Source organism: Pteropus medius, unplaced genomic scaffold (genome assembly GCF_902729225.1).
Source record: "Pteropus medius unplaced genomic scaffold, Ma_sr-lr_union100, whole genome shotgun sequence".
Lineage (NCBI taxonomy): Eukaryota > Metazoa > Chordata > Mammalia > Chiroptera > Pteropodidae > Pteropus > Pteropus medius.
This window is the reverse complement of record NW_024355205.1, coordinates 2,314,703-2,336,055: the sequence shown is the minus strand read 5'-3', so window position 1 is coordinate 2,336,055 and position 21,353 is coordinate 2,314,703. Positions and strand designations below refer to the sequence as shown.

Here is a 21,353-nt window from a genome sequence, read left to right as displayed (position 1 = left end):
ACCATCTTTTATTCTCTTGTTTTTCATGGTGCTCTCTAAACTACACTCTAAAAATGTATTTTATGAAAAGACATTTCCAGAGATGACAAACTCAGTAGAGAAGTAGAAAACAAGACATGTGAAGCATGGAGAGAGTAAGAGTCTACAATTTATCAAGACATGTGGATCAAGATATTCTCGTTAATTTTCACCAAAATAGCACCGGGGAATGATAATAGATATACTGAATAGAAACACAAAGTGGAAGAGAGAGAAAGAAAGGGGGAGAGAGAAGAGAAGGAAGCTGTCAAATTCTTTCTTACCACCTTGAAATAGTAAAAGGCCTATGTTCTGGCCTTTTCCCAGAGGATTACAGAGTTAGAAACAGTTTGTGAAAACTTAAGGACAGGATCCAGACCCCAGCAGGCATTCTATTCATTTAGAATAATAAGAAAATAATATCTTCTAGTAACGCCTTCTCCAAAAGCTGGAACTTCAATTTTATTCATAGATTCTCTTTATAGAAACTCTTATAGATGAGTAGCCTAAAATCTGCCCACTATTAAATGCCAGATCTTGGGTAACTTGACCTCATGAATTCACTTTATAATCAATAACAAGGATCTAGTATACTCCCCTCTTCATTAAAGCCCCTCCCCACTGCCATCTCTATCCTTCTTCTAATCTGCATTCACCTCGGGGCTATAATTGTGCTTCGGGTATAATAACTCTGAACCGTGAGAGAGAATCACAGAGCACTGATAGATTCCCAGCCTGGAGCTGATAGGGCTTCCCCAGGGCATGCGGAATGAGGAACAATTTCAGTATTATATTCAGGTCCTTCCATCATCTATCTCCACCTAAAATCTCAGCCCTATTTCCCAGCATTGCACCATATACCTAATAATTGAGTCCTATCTCATATTTCCTGGACCGCTACCTAATAGTCCAGTCCTATCTCAACCCTTTGCACCTCTCCCTGTTGCTCCAGCCCTATCCCCACCCACTCACATCTCTACCTTCTTATTTAGCTCTACTATCCCACTCTTGTACTATCATGATGGTCTTACTGCAATTCTACCTGATGGTTCAGCCTATTTCCCACCCCATGAGACAACCTGAGTTTCAGCCCTATGTTTTACATTTCAAATAAGCTGGATTTCTCACTGTGTAGCAAAGCCATCCTCCTCCTTCCTGCTAACCATGGTGCCTTGTTAATAATATTTACTCTGCCTAAATTCTATTCTTGAAATTTTACCACCTGTGTGAAATCCCTTTGGATCAGAATTTCTTCTTCCATGTTCCCACTCTCTGGCTCTTTTTATTGACTTTACTTGGAGTACTTAGCACGTACTATTTTTAGAGTTGTATGTATTAGTGTATATCTTCCCCCCCCCCAAGACTGTAAAGGTGATGAACTTGGGTGCAATGCCTCACATCCTTTCAACAAATGAGCTCGTCCTCTGGGTTAGGCATTGTCCAAGGTGCTTGGGTTCTAAGGTGGTTAAGACATGGCCTTATATGGCCTGCTTTTATAGTCTAATAACTTATATGCCCCTACAGCACCTGGCAAACTTTCAGCAACAGGTACATTTTGTTGGACACAATGAAATGGGGGAAGCAAATTAGCTGGCTGAGTGATCACTGTTAGCTGAATAGTGACACAGTAAAATAAGACTCCAGAGCTTCCCATGCATCAACAACATCTCTAATTGGCTCAAAGAAAACATGCACATTTTCTTCAATAAGATGTCAGAGACTGTGGCAGTACATGTAGGTGTAATAACACATTGCTCTGTCAATTCAAAGAGATTTCTTGATGCGCTCATTTCAGAGAAATGTGCATCTTGTTTGGAATGATTTTCTTTTTCATTTTTTTCCCTTTTTTCAGACTACTGCTGTACAATCTAATTCAATTCATCTAAATGGAAGATTCATTAATGCATGATTACATGTTTTATCAAGGGGATCTTATCAATCCCCTTTTTGGAAAGGGATTTGTTAAAATGATCTTTATTAGAAAATGTCAGCCTCTGAGAAGTTTCAAATTGCAATCATTCAGAAAACACACTGGAGCTTGATTCCTTGGGAATTTTGTTTGAACGATCTGGAGCAGGTACCTCTGTAATTGCACACATATACGCACCCACTTGCATTCTTCCCTTTCTCTTCCTTTGCATACTGAAGCACCTTAAGCCTCCCCCTCTGAGTACATCAAAACTTTGTAACCCATCCTCACAACACATACAACCCCAGAACACATAGGGTATTGTGAAAAAAAAAAAAGTTTTATCTGTTAAATGTCCATACTGCAGTATTTATTAGTGATATATGACAAGGTGGCTTGGATTTGTTTTTAAATATCCTAAGTTTTTTAAAAAGTAGAGGAATGGACAAAGAAGCTTGGGACATATTGTTAAAATTGGATGATGGCTATCTAGGACTTTTTATACTATTAACTCTACTTTTACTGGATGTTTGAAAATCTCCATAATAGAAAGTTTAAAAAGAGAATGTGGTATCACACACATATGCACACACACCCCTATCTTTTAACTTCTCTCTCTGATTTCATGTGCATGGAGCAACCTCTTAATTATTCAATTCTCCTAATATCTTGATATAGGGAGGAAAGTTGGGGGATTCAGGGTGTATTTTCGTCCCTAAAAAGGAAAATCCCCTGTTAAACATTAATGAACTGGGAGCCTAGTTTATTTCAATGATGTGACTCTTGTAGTTCAACTTCTTTCTCCATGCCACCAAAATGCCCCTGAAGTTCTTCATCATTCTTGTTCTTCACTATGATTCTTTAGGCATGCTGGGTCCTGGCATGTCCCCCTCAAGGTGAACAGGGACCCAATATTTGTATCTTTAATACCTGGCACTCCCACAGTTGTGCAGCTCTTCTAGATCTATTTTTCTCTTTTATTCTAAATATGTTTCTTAAAGTAAAACCAGTTTAGATCAGAGGTGAACTAAATATTTATTCGCTATACATTTTGTCACTGTGCTGAGCACCAGATGTGCAAACATAAATAAAATATAGTACCTGCTCTCAAGGAGATTACATTTTAGTTAGTGGGAAAGAAAGCCATGTAAATAAATAAGTACGTACAGAGATTTTAAGTAGCTTAGAAGTTAGTGGAAGAGAAAAAGAGTTTCAATGATAAGTACAAGCACTGCATTAGATGTCCATGTAAAGGGCTTTTGGAAAGGAAAAGAGGACTGGTTAATTCTGAGGAAGCACAGAACAGGAAGCCTAGAGAAGATGCAGTATGTGAAATGAGTTCTTAAACTGAGGAGAGATTCCCCAGACAATGAAGGGATTTGAATCAACACAACAGGAAGAGATATTTAGGGAGAAGGAAGTAAATGTCCAAAGGCAAAGGAGTATGAAGGAGCAGAAGAGAGGAGGCAAAAGACTTGGTTTTCTGCTTTGTAACAGTAATAGCATATGGCTGTGACTCTCAGCCCTCCACACTAAATCTAGCCTTCACCTGGTGGTGTAAATAATATTTATTGGAGCACAGCCTTGCCTATGTATTTACAGATTGCCTATGGCTGCTTTTGTACTTTGACGACAAGGTTGAGTAGTTGTGACAGAGACCTTCGGTTAATGCAAAGTCTGAAATATTTACAGTCTGAACCTTTGCAGAAAAGTCGTCCCACCTCTGCTCTAGAGCAGTATTTCTCAAACTTTAATATACATATAAATCACTTGGGAATCTTGTTAAAATGCAGGTTCTGGCTTAATATGTCTGAGTATGCCTAACATTCTGAATTTCTAAGAAGCTCCCATGTGATGCCAGCACTGCTCGGTACACTTTGAATAGCAAATATCTAGAGAAACTCTGGATTCTCATGGTTGGTGCTTCCAGATTGCACAGAAGAGCTACATCTGAGAAGCATCTGAACATCTGAAAGTTGAGAATAAGGAGAGAGCTGGACTTATTTTTGGACTCAACCTGACTTATTAAAGTGCACTGAGATGCAAAGCCCTGTTTCTGTAACTATAGTTTAAGCTTTTAGAAGAACAGTTTTATAAATGCCAAGTAGCTATTAATCATATCTTTCTTCTTCCTCAAAGCAATGCTTTTATACAATACTCACCATATGCTCTGTATCGATTCTCACAGTGCCTCCATCTGTATTGCTTTTAGCCAAATATCTTCTAGTTGGTCAGCTACATGGGGGCCCCCGTGCACTTCGTCCCCACTGAGCCACCCACCAGCTGCTCCCCGCTCGTAGCTGCAATGATTTAGTGATCAAATGCAGTACTAAGCTGAAAGGACCTCTCATAAAACATAAAAAGAACAAATCCAGTGAGACTCTACCTTGACCCATAACAAATACAATACTAATGCTGATTTCCACCTACCCCATTCCAAAATCCTTATAACATTCCAGTAAAATAAGGACACACTCGAATGACTTAAGATATCCTTTGATTATTTCAGCTTGCAATTATGAGAGTTGGAGTTGGGAACAACCCCTTCCCTCCCCTTTATTTTTAAATAAAGGATTAGAATTAACTCAGATTTGGCAGGTATGGAATCTGAAAGAAAATGTAAAATTCTTTGGCATTTAAATGTTTTTGCCTAGCAAAGAACTTTGTATTTCTGCACACCCCCCACAGACACAAAAGAGAGGAAAGAAAGAAAGAAAGAAAGAAAGAAAGAGAAAAGAAAAGAAAGAAAGAAAGAAAGAAGAAAAGAAAAAGAAAAGAAAAGAAGAAGAAGGAAAAGAAGAAGAAGAAGAAGAAGAAGGAAGAAGAAGAAGAAGAAGAAGGAAAAGGAAAAGGAAGGAAGGAAAAGGAAGAAGGAAAGGAAAAGGAAAAGGAAAAGGAAAAAGGAAAAGGAAAAGGAAAAAGAAAAAGGAAGGAAGAAAAAGGAAGGAAAAGGAAGGAAGGAAAAGGAAAAAGGAAAAGGAGAGAAAGAAGGAAGGAAGGAAGAAGGACAGGACAAGACAGGATAGGACAAGGAAAAGAACTTATGTAAAGAACCAAGCTTCGGACATCAATAGCTGTCAAAGAATAACATTTAGATGAGTTAACTCCACATGACTCAGAAATATAAAGATTGAATTACCACGGATGCTTTACATGGATTTTATACTTAATGTGTTCAATAGAGTGCATGTTACAATTGATGTGAAAAAATTATTTATCCCTCATCATGATCATCATGAACCTGTAGAGTTCTTGGCTGGGCCAAGAGCCAAGAGTGAGAGTCCCTACTCTGCTACTAACTCAGTTATGTTTGGCAAGCCCCTTAAACTCACAACCTCAATATCTACATCATGACTGCTAAAGCTCATTCTAGCTCTAAGAGTAGAAATCAGTGGGTTTGCCCAAGGTCACCCAGAGCCAAGAGTCAAACTCAGCCCTCATCTCAAATCTAGGGCAGTCTTTAATGTTCTATGCTGTTCCTAAGAATAAAAATCCATGTATTACCTTGCTCTTGGCGGAACAGTAACACAAGTTACCCAGCCCAATTTGACCTATGTGTATAAAACCCCCAATGTTGTTCAGTTGCTATTCTGGTTTGGGGGCTAACATGGGGGACTATTGTGGAGATTAGTGTGAGCTCCGTGCCGCAATGGATATTTTTAGTTACTTCACAACAGTGGAGAAATGTCTAGATAAGCTTGGCTTATGTTGTCAGTGTGTTTCAAGATTTTCTGAGAGGGACTGAAGAAACCGAATGTGACTATATGATAACACATGCCTTAAGTGTTGCTTGTGAAGTGCTGTCATTCTGTTTGTAAGTGCATAAAGAGCATGACCAGGGACACTGCACAGAATAATCAAAAACGACTGCTTTGCTGTGTGTTTCTTGGCCAAATGTTATTTTAAAAAAAGCTAAGGATATTAAAAACATGAACAGGAGGATTAGGGATGCTTTATAACCAAAGTTTTTCTGTATGTCTGTTTTTCAAATATTTCTCAATGTTCACAAAATAAAGAGAGCAAAAGGGTGTGGGCAGTTAAGGGCAAATTCATCACTTCTACAAGCAGGGCTGCTGCTAGTCTATCCTGTGACTTTGTGCCAACTAGGAAAAGATGCCCTTTTGCAAGGCACAGAGCTTAGTGAGTAAAGCAAAGGCTGGATTTCACTCACACTTTTAAAAGTCCATCCCTATATAAGGGACAAGTGTGCCTGGCATCATTCTAAATATAGATTAATTTTGTAGGCTATAATTTTGTAAGCAATGATGTGAGTGTTATTTACAGTAGCAACAATATTCATATTAATATAATTATCATTCCCATTTTACAGATGAGGAAACTGATATAAGAAGCAGGTAAGAGACCTAACCAAGGTCACACAGACAGTAAACTTCTGAGTTAGAATTCTGTTCTGGGGAGGAAACCATCCTCTAAGCTTCAGCTTATTCCTGTCTTCCCAAGGTCATAAAACCAAAGGACAGTGCAGCCAGAAAAAGAAACTAAACCTTTTGAGTCCCTGGTCCCTGTCCCAAAGGAATTTACCATCTTGCAGGGAAGCCTAGCTAATTTACACATGGAATATTTCAGAAGTGATTCAGTTCTCAGAGTCCTACTCTGAGCAGTCAAGGCAGAATCTTCGGCAAGGCTGAGCTTGCAGATACTTAATCTGTACAGTCTGACTAAAGAGATGCTACATAGAGTAGGAAACATTAATTCCAAAATTTATGTCCAGAAAACAAATGCCCCAAGCATGCATCATCCGTCCACAAGGCTCACAACAAAGCCATCCGTGTGAATACTAGAAGCCTTCAATGGACTGTAAAATGTCTGATACATATGCTCGTTGTATGATTGTTATACCTATGATGTGTTGCGTTTGGGGGTATGTGAGGCTGTTTCCTTCTGAAATTCAGCATATAGTCACTAAAGGCTTGGATATCCTTTGAAATGAAGGCAGAGTAGTTTTCAAAATAACACATCATCCAGAAGAAAATGCTGACCAACACTGCATAATTGAACAATGTACATTGGTCCTAATTAATCAACTGAGAATAGAAATCATTGAATGTATACCAGATCATCCAATATGTTGAAGAAGTGGAATTTTCAGAGTCATAAAGTCTGGCCCTTTACTCCTCAGCCTTGCTCCATACTCATCACCCTGTTCCAACACACAAAACTCTGGATGCTCCCTGCGTGTGCCCTGGGGTTTCACACTTGTGTGTCTTTGCATTTGCTCTCATTTCTTAGAATGAGCTTCTTGCTTGTCTACCCAGGGATCTACTTCCCATTCATCGGATGACTCTGTGATGCTTTCCTTGACTCCCTCCAAACCTTCCTTCCTGCATCAGCTCGCCCACTGCACTACATGTTAACCTTCATCAGAGCAATTTTTATTAATGTCGAGAATTCAGTCAGATGGAGTCAGATGGAGTTTTCTCCCACCTGGGTTCATTCACTATCCAGCACCAGCTGACTCTTCCTCAAATGGGGATGATCAGAGCACCTACCTTACTGTGAGGAAAGATCAAGTGATATATCAAATTTTAGAAAGTCTCCAATATGTGTTTACCACTCATATCACGTTGGACTGTAGTTGTCTCTTTAGTGTCCGTTGCTCCTTGAGGCCAAGATCATACCTTTTACCTGAGATTCCAGAGCTCTTAGCAGAGTGCTTGTGGAGGAGGCCTTCAAAGAATATTTATTAAATAAAAGGATGAATAAACATTAGAGCAGCAAAAGATCTCAGCAAGGATCTTATCTAATGTTTTGCCAGGTATATAAGGATCCCTTTGTAAATTAAAATCACGGGTATTTGAAATATTTGTGGGTCGAGAAAATATAAGCTACTATGGATTTATTGATCCAAATGCATAGATGGATAAACTTTTATATGGATGAACTTTTGAAGAACTCTGCTGCTCACCGGCAGCTTACAAATATAATTCAACCTCTATATTTGAGAGATAGAGGGAAATTGAGATCAAAATTAAGTATTCCCAAGGTCATAAAACCAAAGGACAGTGCAGCCAGAAAAAGAAACTAAACCTTTTGAGTCCCTGGTCCCTGTCCTAAAGGAATTTACCATCTTGCAGGGAAGCCTAGCTAATTTACACATGGAATATGCTGAAAGAAACTTAACACTGTATATACCAAGGCTGAGTAATGAGCCAACACCTACACTGCAGATGGAGTTCAGCCTGGTAAGGTGATTGCTCAGAGTAGGACTCTGAGAACTGAATCACTTCTGAAATATTTAGAGCACCTATGTGCTGCTTAGCATCATTGTCTTGTCTCCCTTATAGCTTCCCTGGGTCCTGAAAGTGTTATATGTTATACTTTGGAACTGTTGTCTAAAATGGGAGGGGGTGAGTAAAGAGGCATGAGACAGATCGAGACACACTATTTTCAATGAACTTATTTGGAATTTTGGCTCCATGCAATCAATCTTGCATCCACTTAAAATTTCACCTCTGCCTCTCCTTGTGTCAACAGCATTGAGATGACACATGTAGCAGTAGGGGGTTGTTAATAGTCTGGAGATGCAGTGCAATGGCTTACGGTTTCAATATTTTAATACAGTTCTTGCTTGCAGTCATGTTTTTCAAGCAGGTTAACTTCGCTCAAGTGTAGAACGGATTGCAGAGGCACAGCTGGAGGCAGTAAAAATTGGCAATCGTCTGAGCAAGAAACTTGAACTATAAGGAGAGAGCCTAGGTTTGTTTTGCCCAGACAAATGTGGAAATTGAAAAAGAAGGTGGAGTAAAGATCAGTGTCATTGTCCAAGGCCATCCTACAAATTTAAATGTAACACTGAGCAGGGAAGCCTTGTGAATCAGGCAAGCAGAAGGCCCTCAGAGAGTCCTTGGCTCCTCCCATCTTCTCCCCAAACTTTTTCCGGGTATCCATTGTCCTTTGGAATCCTCCGGAATCCTCCAGAAACTTCAAGGCTCATGTTCTAATTGTTTCCTTCCTCTTGATTTCCTTCAAATCTGATCTGTGACTCTTCCCTCTGGACCTCTGTGCCCCTGTCAGAGACTTACAACACATAATAGTATCAAGGGCCAACATTTATTGAGTACTAAGTATTTTACATTTATTATCTTTGGCCTTCACAAGAACTCTCTGAAGCAAATAAAAATATCATTCCCATTTTTCAGATGGTAAAACCAAGCAACACAGACATAAAGTGTCAGGATTAGAATCCAGGCAGTTTCATTCCACAATCTCCACTCCAATATCACACTTCTTTCACAAATAATAGGTGATGAATCTAGTTCACTGTGGTAATTCTTCTATTCTTTTTTTTTGGCGGGTGGTGGGGGGAGAGGGGGCGAGGCAACCCTTGGTTGAACTCACAGATTGCAAAGACCATGTCAGCTTACAATTCCTTATTTTATTTTATTTTTTATTTTTTACACCTACAGCACCTGGTCTTTCTAGGTGGTCTCCCATCCAGGTACTAACCAGGCCCGACCCTGCTTAGCTTCCGAGATCAGACGGGTTCCAGCCTGTTCAGGGTAGCATGGCCTTAGACCAATTCTTCAATTCTTATATGGAAACTTTTCTCTGTCTTCATAGTAGTTAGAAGACTATATTGTACTCATATTTATTGATTTGAATAAATATGAGTACAATATAGTACTCATATTTATTGAAAGGATATCCACTGCCACCACATTATTCCCAAAATGCCATACAAGACTGGGATGCAAACAGCTAACATTGATTGAATCTGTACCATGTGCCAGACTTACTACATGCTTATGCGCATTCACTCATTTAAACTCCGGATAACATTTTGAGTTGGGTACTCTTATCATAACTCTAGTTTGTAAATGAGGAAATGGAACCCCAAAGATCATGTAGCCACTCAGGGACAGATCTGGGATTCAAACTCTGAGATTGTCTTCAGAGTTCACCCTTTTAGCCACCATGCTCTGCTGCAAAACAGGTATGCTCATGATTAAGTTGAGGAAATTTATGCATAATCAAAAATCAAAAAAGTTATTCTCAAATAATGTGATGTGTGTTTTCATGGCCTAAGTGAATGGAGAACATGTCATCGAGGAGTGGAGCAAAGATTAAGCAAGATTTAAACAAGTGAGAAGAAAAGGGTAAGGAGTTCTAGATATGGAGGCCAGTGTGAGAAAATGTGAAATAGGGTAAAGCAAAATAGATTTATTGAGTAGCAGGGTCAGAGATTTCATGTTGAAGGGAATGGGCGGGTGAATTGTCATTCAAAAGGTAATTTGGGGCCTTGTTTATCAGGCTAGGAAATATGGTCTTCTTCATGTAGATTTTTTAAAAGAAAAAGGAAGGAAAGAAAGGAAAAGAAATGGCAGAGTGAAGGCAATGATCCCAGGGAGAATACCAAACCTTGATTTCTCCCTCTGTAAAACAGAGCTACTAGTACTACCTTGCAGAAATGATCCAATGTGTGTACAGTGCCAAGCACAGTGCCTTTTAATAGTGTTAGTTTGCAATAAATGTAGCTACTCATCTCACAGCAGTCATGGGATGAATGGTGTAGGTAAGAACCTATGAACAGGGAGCCACATTAGAGGGTTGCAGATGTAGGAATAGAAAGGACACTATGGACTCTCCTTGATGCACTAAATATCAGGAAAGAAGGTGAAGATATGTGCTGGTCATCTCTTAAGTTTCCAGCCTAACTGGCACTAATAAAAGAGAAGGAGAAGTCAGGAAGAGAGAAAGAGACAACTTGTGTAGAAGCATTTAGTTTGGTTGTAGACAAGCTTTACCTGCAATGACAGTGGTAATAGCGAGGAGGTTGTTGGAGAGAGGTAATGAGAGCTCTTTCAAAGTCATGAATTGTGGCCCTGAGTTCTGAGCCATCTGTACAGATGTCATTATGCTCCACTCCCCAGTTAATCTTCCCACAATGATGCTCATGGCTCAGTTCACAAGTCACCTCCTATAAGGAGCCTTCGATGACCACACTAAGATAGGGCAGTATCCCCCTGTGGTCCCTATCCCATCATTCTGTTTAACTTCACAACATTTACCACTCTCTGCAGTTGTGGTATATGTCTGTTTACTTGTTCACAGCCTGCCTCCCCCAAGAGAACAGGGGCTTGGTCCTGTTCCCCTATTGGATCCAGGGCCTAGAAAAATGTCTGGAACATAGCAGGACTCAGTATTCCTAGTAACTCAATAAATGTACATTGGAATAAACTTAATTAATATAAATATAAATACCTTTGAATAAATAAATATAACTGCATTTGAATTTAATGTTGGGTGTAGGCAGAGGATGAGGAGATGGAAGAGCAGAAGGTTACAATCCAACCCCTTGGAAATATCCATCATGCAGGAAGCAGGAATGAGCTAGAGAGTAAATATGAAATCAGAGAGGAGGGAAAAGAAACAAGGTACAGAAGTGTCCTGAAGACCAAGGGCAGGAGACATGTCAAATAAAAAAGAAGGAGAAGGAAAGGAGAAGGAGAGGGAGAGGGAGAGGGAGAAGAAAATTCAACATGGCCACATGCAGAGACATAAAGGAGAATGAAATATAAGAACAAGGCATTTGTTGGAGGCTAGGGCTCCACTGGGCTCAGCACACACCTGAAGGTGAGAGACGATATGATGAAGGAAGGCAGATACTGCTACCTAGGAATCTTTAGATGGGAACAGGATTGACAAGTAAGACAGTCGTTTAAGGGGAGAAGAATGTAAAAGAAAGTAGCTCCTAGACACGTGAGTATTAGGCAGGAAGAGGGAGAGATTGAAGATGCTTAAGAAATAGAATCAGTGATAACAAGGAGAGGATGCCCGCCCCAAAGAAGAGGAAGGCAGACTGAGCAGATCCGTGAAATTAACTACCAAAATCCACATGGCGATTTTTTTATGACTTGTGGAAATTGGTTTCATTACCATATAGTCATAACCTCAAACTTATTAAGAGAAATATAAAAATACATAAAACAAATACTAACTAATGCCTTTGCCACATGGAAAGAAATGTTTTCACCTGCTTAAAATCAATTTAAGGGCAAAATGGAGCATCCAAAGCAAAATGAGGGGAAAAAAATAGAGGAAAATGAAGATAGTCAAAATAAAAAAGGGAAAGAGAAGTCATAGGACTTGTCACTATGTTGGCTAGCTCCCGGGGTGAGGATAGCTCTCTGCCCTTCTGGAATGGCAGCTGTCTACCCTGGAAAATGAGACGATGCCCTGTCTCCTACCTGCCTTGCAAGATTTTCACATAGGTTCAATAAAAAAGTAATATTCTCTAGGCACTTAGATGTATTTTTTAAATGAATGTGAGCTGGTGTAGTAATGCTTGAGAGTAATTTCATTATCCTGGATGTAACAAGACAGCTCTGTGCACATCCATTGACAGGTGATTAATGCAACCTCGTGAAAGCACGTGTTTGGAGGAGGTGTCGGATGTGGGCAAAAGACTTAATGACCCCGCTGGGTGTTGTTGCCCCTGGGGCAGAACTCAGACACTACCAGCACCAGGGTCTTCACAGTTTATCCAAGTGATACATCAGAGTTACAGAGTTGGGGCTTGACAAGTGGACCCCCAACCCAGCCCCTCCCTGAGGGAGAGCCAACTCCATTGCCCAAGAACACCTGTGAGGCGTAATCAAAGCCACTTTTTTTTCCAAGGAGTATTGGGTGTTTAAAAAAAATTACACAGCAGAGAAAAAGAAATGGCCCAAACACCAGACCCCCAAGGCATTTGAGTTTTCAGAATTCCATGATTTCTGGGAATGGTCCAGTCCCCACTGCTGCCTCTTCCCCTGTCGGGGTGAGAGCTGGGACAATTCGATGAGGCTGAGGCCCTAGGGCTCATGGGTCACGCCATCTTGATGGTGTTCACATCACGTTCTCTCTCGTATGTCATCTTCTTTCACATCATCCCCCTCTTCCCCGGTATGTCGTCATTTTCTTTTCACTTATACTAGTCCTTTGACCTCATCAGGTACTGTCTTGCAAGATTATGGTGTGTGTGTGCGTGTGTGTGTGTGTGTGTGTGTACACACACACACACACATACATATTTGCAAACACACACGTTATCCCTGCAGATAAGCATTAAGGGCAGGCATCTACTCCAAACATTTTTGTCTTCTAACACCTGTTACAGTGTTATGCTCAGTAAATCTCTTTGGATTTTATTTCCATTTTCATTTCTTTTTATACCTGTGTAAATCAGCACATACTTTCATAAAGAGATAATATATACACAGAGATGAACGTTATGATTCACTCAAAGAAAATAACAGAATTAGATTGTTGAATTCTTGTAATTTCTTATACCTCAGCTTGGCACTGGTATATTGTTAATTCATTCAACACCACTGAATACCTATAATCTCCAGGCACTATATACACACACGCACAAACACACACCCCTGTTCTCTACGAACTCAGTTTTGTAATAGAAATAGTAGTCATAAATAAGTAAGTACAGGATAGCTTAACATATTATAATAGGAGTGCCAGATAAAGGAGCCACTGGGTTTGTCTAATTAAGCAGTGGTCAGAGAGATTAGGGTCCGGAAGGATGAATAGGAGCACCCTTCCTTGTAGAAAGCTTTCCTTACGTCTGGTAATTCTAACATTACACCTGCACCTCGCCTGGATCTGGTGCAGATCCAAGGGTACCACTGAGGTTTGCTTATATCTATAGATGACGGTGAAGTCACCACATATCCCTGGGGAGTACGGGGGTGAGAGGGTTCCAGGAGTCTCCTTGCATCAGACCCAGACAGGCCCATGGTAAAGAAACGCTTTTATCCAGCTCCAGAGTGGCCTTTTCATGTTTATCTGGTGCTGTTGGAGAACATTTTGCGGGGAGGGTTGTCCACAAGTATCTGTCCAAATCCCTTGTAGACATTCAGAACACTGAAGGATATATTAACCTGGGAGTTTCATGTAGGCAATTATCATGGCTCATTTAAAGGGGCATGCCTGCGTGCCTTTGATCAGAGAATTCCCATTATCTGGAAAATTGGTTTTCTAGTAAGCTGGGATAGAGGATGTTTGAGGCTTTGCCTGTTTATTTCACTTTGAAGTTTTAAATTGTAGTCTGGCTTTAGAAATGGCAAAGATGTATTTTCTTTCTGTTCCTTTTGCCACTCCCCTCACAGTGTTTGTTTCATGAATCATTTCACCAGAAGGATTATTGTTTGAAAGTTTCCATCACAATGACACAGCCTCTTGTGTGGCTTTATTCCTAGAAAAGATATGTTCTTTAGCTATACTTACATAATGTGGAAAATAGGGAGGCTCTCCTCTGAAGACAGGCACACAAGGAATAGGGCCTGGGAACGAAATTGGCTGTTGAAAACCCTGTCCCAGGAAGCTTAATGAAGTTGAAAAGAGTTCTCTGATTGTACTGTGACCTCGAGATACTGGCTAAATGCTGCATTGTGGTTAAGCAAACCACAAGAATGTGTATCCTCACATTAAATTTTCCTCTTATTGCTAAAAAGGCAACTTAGGAAACACATTCAAATGTCACAGACTTACACATTCCTGAAAATGAAGAAAAATTTTTGCAAGTTTAAAGGTCACTCTCAATGCTAGCCATTACCATATTAGAGACAAGTGTCTCTATAATAATTTCTATTATTGTAAACATTTTCACTGAACACTTGTTGGCATTAACCACACTAAATACATTTTTATAGCAAATGTATTTTTATAGCAAAAGCCTTTGGAGAAGGCTTTTGCCCATTTTACAGATGAATAACTGAAGAGAAGTAGAGAGATTAGGCAACTTCCCAAAAGCCATGTAACCAAAGGAGCAGCAGAACTTCGGCTCTCAAATGGGACACCTGTTATTCCCACATCAGTGCTTTGTTGGGGAAGGAAGGAGAAGCAGAAAAGACGGCTAGGAGGCTTGATAAATGAACAGATATCCTAGCTTTAAACCTAGGTGATTCATTAGGATCCAGTGCCATAAACAGCATAAGGCTCCAGTCACTAGCACAGATCCCAAACAGAGAACCCACAGAGAGAAACTCAATAGCAGCTCGTGATGTGATATGATGCAGAAATGGGTCAGGGTAAACGGAGAAGGCAGAGAATTGCTCTGTCATTATTTGTGTCTGGGGCTTTGCCTCTCTGCTGGGACTCTGAAGATTGTGAGGCAGGTGGAAACTTAAGGAATGCAGATCAACAATGCTGTACCTGCCACTTCAATAATAATAATAAGAAGAAGAAGAAGAAGAAGAATAGAGGGAGGGATAACAGGATATAGATGATGAGGCAAAAAAGTCTGGTTCCAAGCATGGGATCCCAACAGAAGTCAGTAGCTGGTTTCAGACTGGCGTGTAGCTCCAAGTGATAAGATAGCTCCTCCTTCTCCTCCTCCCTCCTCCTTCTCTTTTTAATGAGCTGAAGCCTTTCCCAGTCAGCCACACTGTCCCACTTATTTGGCCAGCACAAGGGCCCTCCTTTTCCTCTAGTTTAACCAGTCCCTTCCAATTTGGGGAAATCAAGGCCATTCCTGAGATCCCCAAGCTCACCCTCCACCTGACCTTCTCCTCTTGGACTTCTCTGTTCCTCTGAATATGCACCAACAGGAAAAAAGAAGGGACTTTCATGCTCAGATGCCCAGTGCCTAAAGATGGTAAAGGGGAGGTTTAATGTTATAATAAGCATGATGCAATGCAGCTTTCTGCTGAGTCCTTGTAACTATGGACTGCACCTCACATGCCTCTGTTCTTTATTTCCCCCAATCTTTCTGGCTAACTCAAAACCCACCAGCAAAGCCGAGCACTCACAGTCTTTTTCTTCCACTCCACCACTAACTCTTTTCAGCCAGTAGTGTCCTTCCATGAGATGTCACCCTTTCAGTCCCCAAAGCAGAAATTCTCCATCGCTGAGAGCGTGATAGTAGCACTTTGTTGTTATTCTTGCATTCATTTGCCATATGCTGTCGACAAATACTTATTGAGTCTGATATGTGCCAGGTATTAATTCTAGATGTCAGGGATACAAAGATGGGTACAGCACTCTTCCTAATCTCAAGAAGCATATCATTTCATACAAAAATTTTCTACAAAATCCAAATTTTATAAAACTGTATCTAGGTTAGCATTTTATAATTAATCATAAATTGTAAAAAAAAAAAGAGAGAGAGAAAGAAAGAAAGAAAGAGAAAGAAAGAAAGAAAGAAAGAAAAGAAAGAAAGAAAGAAAGAAAGAAAGAAAAGAAAGGAAGAAAGAAAGAAAGAAGGAAGGAAGGAAGGGAAGGAAGAAGGAAGCGAAGGAAGGAAGGAAGGAAGGAAGGAAGGAAGAAGGAAGAAAGAAAGGAAAGTCATCAAAAAAAGTCATCGAAAAGGAGTTTTAAAAAGTCATTTAACTTTTTAAAGGCCATAGATTGAGTAATGTAATTTTCGTTAATAAAGTGTGCATTTTTAATTATACTTGCACTCTAAGAAATAAACCCTTTAGCTATCTGGAAAATGTACCCATCCAGAATGACTTTGTGTTAGTCAGCTTTGATGCAGTAACAAACAACTCCCAAAATCCCAGTGGCTTGCAACATTTATTTCTCACTCATGATACATGTGGGCTCTTTTATCAGCTGCGAGTATGTTCCACTGGTGTCTCCAAATTTCAGAACCCATGCTGAAGGTATCTGGAGCACACTGATCTTGTGAGAGGGAAAGAATGAAAAAACTGGTGGAAGCATATCGTGCCTCTTTAAACTTCTGCCTCCATGAGGTTTATGTTATACACAATCATATTTCATTATCCAAAGCAGTTCACAATACCAAGGTCAAAATCAATATAGTGGGGATTTACTCTTTCCACACACTAGGGTAAGGGAGAAAAGCAAATAATAACTAAATTTCAAGGCTATCAGTAAGCCTATTTGGCTGGCTGGATGAGGCTGTATCTATATTTTTATCTATATCTCAAAGACGTGTAATGATCCCACATGTACTAGTCAGTGAATGCTGGGAGAATTACAAATGTCCAGAAAACTTGATACTTGGTAAGGTATGCTAATCCCATACCAGGCTCCTAATGCTCTTCCACCTTGCACTTGAGAGTCCTGGAAAGGAACTGACGTGATTTTGTCAGCCTTCTCTCAAATGTCTGTGACATTTGGGAGCAGATGGCGGCAAGAAAGATACACTGAGGAGCCAAACGATCTTTCTTTAGCCAGCATTTCGGTGTTATGCATTGCCGTTTTGACATATTTAAAGTTTTTTTTTTATTTTCACAGATTCATTCATTTAATATATGAGATAACTGAGATTAGATTTGAAATCTGATTACAGCAAAAATCTGTGGTTCAATTTTTCTTTCTTTCTTTCTTTCTTTCTTCCTTCCTTCCTTCCTCCTTCCTCCTTCCTCCTTCCTCCTCCTTTCCCTCCTCCTTCCCCTTCCTTCTTCTTCCTTCCTCCTTCCCTCCTTTCCTTCCTTCCTTCCTTCCTTCCTTCCCTTCCTTCCCTTCCTTCCTTCTTCCTTCCTTCCTTCCTTCCTTCCTTCCTTCCTTCCTTCCTTCCTTCGTTTCTTTTTTAACAGTCCCTAAATTAGCAGAGCTTGATTGGAGTCAAGCTACCAAGGATCTTACAGACACATAGTCCCACCTATGAAGTCCATCTTACGAGTTTCTCTGCCTTCACTGCTACCACCTCACCCAAGGCACTCTCAGATCACCTGGGTTCCTTCCACATTCCCTTGACAGGCCGCCCTCCTGCTTACGTCCTTGCTGACCTGCAGTTCTTTGCACCACAGCCAGAGGGAGCTTTTGAAATCCAAAGTCAGATCACATGTGTCCTCTGTTCCAAACCCTGAAAAGGCCCCCATTACATTCAGCAAAAGCTAACCCGCTCCAATCATTTACAGCAAGGGTCCCCAACTCCTGGGCTGCAGACCAGTACCAGTCTGTAGCCTGTTAAGAACCGAGCCACACATCAGGAGGTGAGCGGCAGGCCAGCAAGTGAAGCTTCATCTGTATCTGTAGCCGCTCCCCAGTGCTAGCATCACCGCCTCAGCTCCACCTCAGATCATCAGGCATGAGATTCTCATAGGAGCACAGGTCCCTGGTACCAGAAAGGTTGGAGACTGCTGACTTACAGGATGGTAACCGATCTGGGCCTTGACGCCGCCCATTTCCTTCTCCCTCCTTCCCCACTCACTCTGCTCCAGCATCATTGACCTTCTTTCTTGGAATCAACTATGTTCCCATCTTAGGGCCTTTGCTCTGTGTGCTCCTCTTCATTCTGCATGACATAATCTTCCCCTGATACCTGCTTGATTAATCCCCTCACTGACTCACATCTCACTTCCCCAGTGAGGCATATGCTGGTCACCATTTTTGCTCATGGAAACTGCAGGTCCTTCCCACCCTGCACTCTGCCTGTTCTTTGTTCATAGCATTTTATCACCATTTTGCCTTCTTAATACTTTGCTGATTATATTTACTATTTAATATCCATCTTCCCCTCCGTTTCATAAGCTTGACAAGACTAGGTATCTTTGTCTATTTTGTTTGCTGATATATCCCAATGGCTGACAGTCATGCTTGGCACAAAGTAGATGTTCAATAACTATTTCTTCCATGACTAAGTCAATTCCTGTCTTTATTCCTTAAAATAAAAATGTGTAAAGAATTTTTTGTTAGTCACTGGGTTACTCCCTTCATCAAAATACTCGCATTTAAACGAAAATTGTAAACAATTATTTTGCACTTTAAATATTCTAATATAAGCTTTCATTTATCAAGTGTGAGGAATGAGCAATGTCCCAAGTGGTAGCAATTTCCCCTGGGGAAAAAAATCAGCATTTTTCAGTAACATCTGGATGATCAATTGAAAACTAGGCGTTCCTGTCCTCATTTTATAGATCATGCCATTGAGCTCAAGTGGGTAGCTATAATGCCCCTCATAATTCAGTCCATACCTTAATCCTAATCTTTTTAGCTGCACTCTCTCTGCTGGGTTACTCCAGTGTGACTTGAATGCCAAATTGACGGAGAGCTCCCTAATGCTTTGACTTTATTACAAAAACGATACTATCATGACATAGTTTGAGAAATGTATACGTTTTATCATGAAGAACAAAAGAACCAAAATTTGAGGATGCTACCTAAATTAGAGCCTTTGATGGATAAACCTTACTGATGGCTACTCCAATAACTCTTATTTTTCATGACCTAACTTACATCACTGTCAAAAGCCATCCAATTCCTCTATTTCTCCTACAAAGTTCAAAGGTGCTTGGTATTTCTATTAATTTGTATCCTCTGTTATCAGCATTTGTCAGAGTCTGTATTTTATAAACATACAGCCTGTCTTTGATTAGATTATGAACAACGAACCCCCAAAAACCTGATTTTATGAAGTCTTCTAATGTTTTGCACATAATAATAGTTGACTCTAAAATAAAACTGGGCTTGAATTTCATTTGCCTGTTGCCTGTATAACCCTCAGCAAGTTATTCAAACTCCCCAAGTCTCAGTTTCCTCGTCTTTACAATGGGCATAATAATGGAGTCTATTTATCAGGGTTTTGAGGAAGATCAAATGAGATAATTCACATAAGGCTTTTATTAGCTCTCCCAGCAATCACTCTCAAGTAAATATGGAGTCTGCATAAGAGACACATTTTCCCTACGAAGCTACTGCTTATTAAATGAGCATGCTAATAGTCCATATTGAGTGCATGAGCAATGCAGTGCTCCCCATGAACCCTCAGCCTGTCCTAATAAAGTACTGAAAAACTGAGCTCCTCTTATTTGCTGGACCTAATGATGTAAGCAGGCAGTTTCACTCAGTTTAACTTCTTTGTCAAAAAGGTAGTCTTTGCCAAAGGAGAGCATTAATGAAAATTGTCCTCTTGCAAAAACAGAAAAGCCCAGGAGACTATCCAGCCCATTTATGATTTAATGCATTTAATACAGGTTTCACCTTATGCAAATAATACAGCACTCGTGTACAACTTATTTTTCCTGGATAGTGACTCTTCAGACCTAGATCAAATTATGATAAATTGCATCTGAGTCAATCAGAGAGAGAGATGTGATAAAACACACACACCCATGTGGATTTATAGTTATGTGTGGGGGGTTGGAATTACAAAATCTTCATGTGTGGGATCCAGTTTAGTTGTTAAAATGATATAATCTATCAAAGTGTTTAATTTTCTTCAACTATATCTTGGGCTACAATAACGCAGAGCAGAAACAATGGCAGATTCTGTTTCAGACACATTTGTAGACACAGTTTTCCTTTCGACATGGACAGGATAATACGAGTAAGCGAAGTTCATCTTTCCACTTATACAGAGATATGAAGACCGGTAAGACACTGTCATTATCTCCATCTTCACGGAATGCACAATGTGGGGTCATGGAGGGTGAGAGACATGGAAACCGCCATCTCTGCTGAGTAGGGTAAATTCTACTAGTGTTTTGAATGATACCAGTAAAGGAACATAGGTTTCACTAGAAGCCTGTTCGGAGATGGGTGATGGAGCTCTAAGGAAGAGGCAGGCCTACCTGAACAGGCTGTGAAGTAATGCTGGGATTTCTTTAAGCAAAGAAGGGAAACAGGTTTCCAGATGTGGAAGAGAGAAAAACTTGATAGTCTCGACAGCACAGGATTACCTCATTATATTGCACTTCACTTTAATGTGCTCCACAGATGTTTTGTTTTTTATAAATTGAAGGCAAGACCCTCCACCGGCAAAAAGGATTATGACTCACTTTACCGCGATAGACGCTTTATTGTGGTGGCCTGGAACAGAACCCGAGTATCTCCGAAGTATGCCTGTATTATGAGTGTCCAAGCAGCACTCTTAGGCCAGTAATGTGGCTGAATATGAGATTTGAGAGGAAAGAAAATCCCATTATTCCAGTCCCTACTATGAGTTGGGCCATGCTGGGCACTTTACAAACATGATTCCCTGACTCCTCCTGTCAGGCCTGTTGAACAGGTGAGAAAACTGGGACTCTGAGAGTTCAAAAAGGGTCACGTAGTCAGCCAGTTGCAAAGCTGAAGCCCACTCATGCTGTCCGACTCCACAGTCCGTGCTCTTTGCATCAAATACACGGACGCTATATAGTCTGGGAAACTGAAATCCAAAAATAGAGTCCAGGGGAGCAAGACTTTGCTATTACTCTTCAATCAGCGTGTATCCATCAACATTAGAAAACTGCTGCTTTACGTTTCTCCTGTTCTTCCTACCTCTCCAGATTCCCTACAGGAATTATTACTACCTGGATGATAACAAAAAAGTTAGCAAGGCAAGATAAATCATAAACTAATGGGCTAGCTAATCCCTGACACGTTCTAGATATATTCGAGACAGCCATGAGACAGACTCCTTTATTGTTATATACAGTTAACCCTTGAACAACTCAGGAGTTAGGGCTACTGACCTCCTGCAGAGCTGAAAATGCTTGTATAACTTTTGGCTCTCCCAAAT

At 40.4% G+C, this 21,353-nt stretch overlaps 1 pseudogene; it reads right to left on the bottom strand.

Moving 5' to 3' along the window:
* Positions 1–9,345: 9,345 nt before the first annotated feature.
* On the bottom strand, positions 9,346–9,464 carry LOC120599104 (uncharacterized; annotated as a pseudogene).
* Positions 9,465–21,353: the final 11,889 nt, after the last annotated feature.